The sequence below is a fragment of the Neomonachus schauinslandi genome, chromosome 11 (genome assembly GCF_002201575.2).
Source record: "Neomonachus schauinslandi chromosome 11, ASM220157v2, whole genome shotgun sequence".
In the NCBI taxonomy this organism is placed as follows: domain Eukaryota; kingdom Metazoa; phylum Chordata; class Mammalia; order Carnivora; family Phocidae; genus Neomonachus; species Neomonachus schauinslandi.
In genome coordinates, this window is record NC_058413.1 from 80,022,639 (window position 1) to 80,027,685 (window position 5,047).

The following is a 5,047-nucleotide window of genomic DNA, read 5'->3' on the forward strand; positions in this document are numbered from 1 at the left end:
CCTAGAGTACCATGTAATCTGCAAATAGAAGCTCTACTTTGCTGGTTTGGATGCCTTTTATTTTTTTTGTGTTGTCTGATTGCTGAATTTAGGACTTCCAATACTATGTTAAATAACATTGGTGAGAGTGGCCATCCCTCTCTTGTTCCTGACCATAGAGGAAAAGCTCTGTGTTTCCCCATTGAGGATGGTATTAGCTGTGGGTTTTTCATTTATGGCCTTATTATGTTGAGGTATGTTCCCTCTATTCCTGCTTTGTTGAGGGTTTTTATCATGAATGGATGTTGTACTTGTCAAATGCTTTTTGTGCATCTATTAAAAGAATATACAGTTCTTATCCTTTCTTTTATTAATGTGGTTTATCATGTTTGATTTGTGAATATTGAACCACCCTTTGAGCCCAGGAATAAGTCACAATTGATTGTGGTGAATGGTTTTTTTAAAATATAGTGTTGGATTTGATTTACCAATATTTTATTGAGAATTTTTACATCCATGTCCATCATGGAATATTGGTCTGTAGTTCTTTTTTCTTGTAGAGTCTTTATCTAGTTTTGGTATCAGAATAATGCTAGTCTCATAGAATAAACTGGAAGTCTTCCTTCCATTTCTATTTCTTAGGATAGTTTAAGAATAATAGGTATTAACTCTTCTTTAAATGTTTGGTAGAGCATGGAGTGTGACTTCATGGAGACTGACATTTTGGAGTTATTGGAATATCTAGGTTATAAGGGTCCATTGTTGGAAGATGGTGCTCTGTTTCAGGCAGTCTCTGCAGGAGCCAGTTCCCCCGAGTTTACCAAACTCTGTGCTTGGCTGGTGTCTGAATTAAGAGTGTTCTGTAAACTAAAGGAAAATGTGCAAACAACTAACAGCCCGAGTGAAGCTGAAGAATTCCAGCTAGAGGTGAGTGGGCTACTAGGGAAATGAACTGTCCATATCTATCACTAACATCTGGGGATGTGACCAAGTGCCTTCTCCTTCAGAAGAACTGCCTCCTTTTGCTCACATACCTCATCTCAGAACTAGAAGCTGCCAGAATACTCTGTGTGAATACTCCTCCAAAAAAAAAAAAAAAGCTCAAGAAGGAGGTGGTAGTGAGGTCTTTCAAGAGTTGAAAGACATATATATTGCTCTAGGAAGGTCCAAACCTCCAGTCGATATAACTATGTTCCAATTCTTCAGTGGGATTGAAAAAAAAATTAAAGGAGACATTAGCAAAAGTTCCACCTAACCATGTGGGAAAGCCTTTATTGAAGAAGCCAATGAGACCAGCCCACTGGGAAAAGATAGAAGCAATTAACCAAGCCATAGCCAATGAATATGAAGTTCAGAGAAAGCTGTTAATAAAAGGTTTGGATGTCACTGTCCAGTCTTTTGGCTAGTCTGACAGAGCTGAGAGTCAGACAGAAAAATAAGCAAAGGTTTACCAGCTGAAACACTCCGTCTTATCTCCTAAAAGTACTATTTCTGTTGCCCACTTTTTGGCTGCAAGACAAGACTTGAAGATTTTAAGGACAAGCAGTTACTCTATAAGAGAAAAGACTGCCTGTGCCATCAATAAGGTGCTGATGGGCAGAGTGCCTGACAGAGGAGATAGACCCAATGAAACTGAACCTCCACCTCCAGAGATGTCACCATGTTGGAAAAGGCAAGATGGATGGATGGAGGGAGTGGAGGAAGAGGTGGCTACCAAGATGGTGGTTATCAAGATTCAGGTTCCCAGCCAGGTGGTTATCATGGTGGTGGCCACAGTGGTAGCTATCAAAGCGGTGGTATTGTGGCTTCCAAACATCTACATATACAGGAAGTGGATACCAGGGTGGTGGATACCGGCAGGACAATAGATACCAAGATGGTGGGCACCATAATGATCAAGGCAGTGGTCGTGGAGGGAGAGGTGGTCGTGGAGGCTGAGTTGGAAGTGGGGGCAAAGGAGGAGGTTAGGGAGGAAGGGGGAGCCAGAATTATCACCAAGGGGGACAATTTGAACAGCAGTTCCAGCATGGAGGTTATCAGTATAATCATTCTGGATTTAAACTGGGAAGACATACTAGTTGAGGGTACAGAACCTTACACTTTGCTAGAGTTCAAGTAATAGAAACTTAGTTTCAGAATCATTAGTGCAGCATCAATTTTGAATTAATGTGAGACCATGGGTGGCAGGCAGATTCCTGCTTGGCATAAATATTTGTAGGTCTTCATTCAATTCTGTTGGTTTTTTTTTTTTTTAAGGACTTATATAACGCAGTTTGTTTGAGAAATATGTACATCTCTCCTTTATATAAAGAACTTTTTAAAAGGTAATTAAAATTGCCTTTAATTGACCAGTAGACATTCCACAGTCAGAACATGCATACTTTTTTAGGAAGAAATTACTTGAATAAGTAGTTTTCAAAAAGCGGTTTTGGAAATGAGGATTTTCCTAGATATTTTTAGATTTACAACTAAGAAACCTTCATATCAACAAACCATTTATATATGTTTTCCTTAAGGTATTCTAATGCTTATTTTCCAAGCACAGTTCTGCCTTGATTGGCTTTTTATTCAGAGAGATTATGCCCCATTTGCTTCATGATAGACTTTTAGGTCTGTTCCTATTAAATGAGCTTTTCTGCAGATAGCACATTCAGGAGCTTAATCTTTTTGATGGAATACTGTATCATATGCTTGACTCTGAAAACCTTGAACACAGCCAAAAGCCATAAAGATTATAAAAGCAAACTAAGTCATGAACTTATAGTACATGTAGGCATTTATATAGTATAACAATTCAAAATGACCTGTATCCATTCAAAACAAGTTCTTCCTTAAACCATATTTTTACTTGAAATCTGTTAGAAGAAACAGCAAACTGAAATTTGTTTTATGCATGAGTTAATACCACTGGGTCAGCAAATACAAGTTAGTTTGCTTTGGGCAGGAGACTTTTTGTAATGGAAGAAATGTACTACCAAGTAAGAGGGCAGATTTTTGCTTAGTGCAGGAGGCCCTTTATTATTGCTGCAGGAAACAAAAGCCTAGCTGAGTTGATGTTTTATATTCTCCTTTACTGAAATCTACATGAAGCTTCTTGCTGGATTTTTGTATACATAAACATTGTCAAGCTGTGAAAGAAAATAGCTGGAGGTGCACTTTGTGTGAAAGGTAAGCAATAAAGTATCTGTAGGTTCTCTCTAAATAAATAAGTAAATAAGTAAATAAGTAAATAAGTAAATAAATAAATAAATAAATATTTGGTAGAATTCTCCTGTGAAGCCATCTAATCCTGGGTTGTTGTTTGTTAGGAGATTTTTGATTCAACTTCATTGCTGGTAATCGTTCTGTTCAAGTTTTCTATTTCTTTCTGAGAAGCTTTTTAATTGGATGCCATCCTACTTGTTTAATTTTGCTTTTGTTGTCTGTGTTTTTGGTGTTCTAGCCAAATAATTGCTTCCAAGACCAACCAAGAGGTTTTTATTCTTTCTTATCAATAATTTATCAATATCAACTCCTTTATTGCACAGGATTGCATTTTCTGTCATTAATGTTTTGGGTATGTTTTTGTTTTTGTTTTTTGTGTTTTTTTTTTTTATTTTTTGCATTCTGGATGATTTTTCTTCACTTTAGATTCATAGTATTACAAGTCCTCTCAATTTGGTATACATGATTTTTCTTCCTGTTTGATAATGTCTTCTTGTGAAAGCTAGGCTGGAAGAGTATGAAAATCCACTTAGCTCTTCATGTACACTTTGAATCTAAATGTATCTGTAGCAATATTCACTTGTCTTTTCAGACTAGGCATATGTTAGATTATTATTTTCAGTGATACATTACAAAATCCATTGCACTGTATTCAAACATCCCTGTTTTCTTCTTCTTTCTTAGATGCAAAATGACTGTCAGATTTCCTAGCCTGTCCCAAACTTGAAATGTGATAGATAAGAATACAGTGGGCTTTTTTTTTTTTTTTAAGATTTTTATTTATTTATTTAACAGAGATAGAGAGAGAGCACAAGTAGGCAGAGCAACAGACAGAGGGAGAAGGAGAAGCAGGCTCTCCGCCAAGCAGGGAGCCCGATGCAGGGCTCGATCCCAGGACCCTGGGATCATGACCCGAGCTGAAGGCAGCCGCTTAACCGACTGAGCCACTCAGGCGCCCCAAGAATACAGTGGGCTTTTATCAAATTGCTGTACTGGTGACAGTATGATTTTTCTTCCAAGGGAAAGAGTGATTCTTTTTTCATTTGCTTTAGTGGAGTTATCAGAGAATAAATTAGCACAATATTCTCTTGCTAATATTGAATGATAAATGGTAAGAAAGCCATTTGGGCTATACATAGGTAGATTATAAAATAAATATGCCCTTGCTCTGTATTTTTTAAAGAATGCCTAGAAGAGGGGATGCCTCTTGAAAATAATTGAAATTCAAGAAAAAGTAAAAGAAATTAATTCAACAAACACTTATTGTTTCTTAATTGCTGGGCATCATATTGAGTGCTGAGAATACCAAGTTAATAAAATCCAATCTCCATTTTTGAAAAGCTCATGGCCCATTAAAGGAGACATGATACTCAATTTCACTTTACTTAATATGTAATTTTGGTTTTGCATCCAGACATGTAAATAAGATGAGAGAACACAGCACAAATAACTATCAGCCCTATCTATTAATGCAGGTCCAGAAAGATGTTCCAGAAGATGTTGTATCTGAGCTAAAATTGAAAGGCTGTTTATCAAGTTGCTGTGGTGGGGAATAGGTAATAGTTGAATAAGGATTTCAGACAAAAAGATAGATATGTACAAAGGCTCAGAATCATGAAATAGTCTGGTACACTCAGGAATTCAGAAACAGGTTGGTACTATTAAAGATAAATTCTCAAGGGTTGGAGAGACAGAGGCCTCACTGGTGACACAGGAAAAGGTAGATAAATGTGACAAATCATATGCTAAATCTTCTGTTTCAAGATAGAAGCTCATATTTTATTTTTAAGACTATGATTCAAATCTGGCTGCATAATAATCAACTCAGGGAGCTTTAAGAAATTCTATATCCCTTTCACAAAGG

At 36.8% G+C, this 5,047-nt stretch overlaps 1 pseudogene; it reads left to right on the forward strand.

The window, feature by feature from the left end:
- Positions 1–672: 672 nt before the first annotated feature.
- Positions 673–2,061, forward strand: LOC110570959 (annotated as a pseudogene).
- Positions 2,062–5,047: the final 2,986 nt, after the last annotated feature.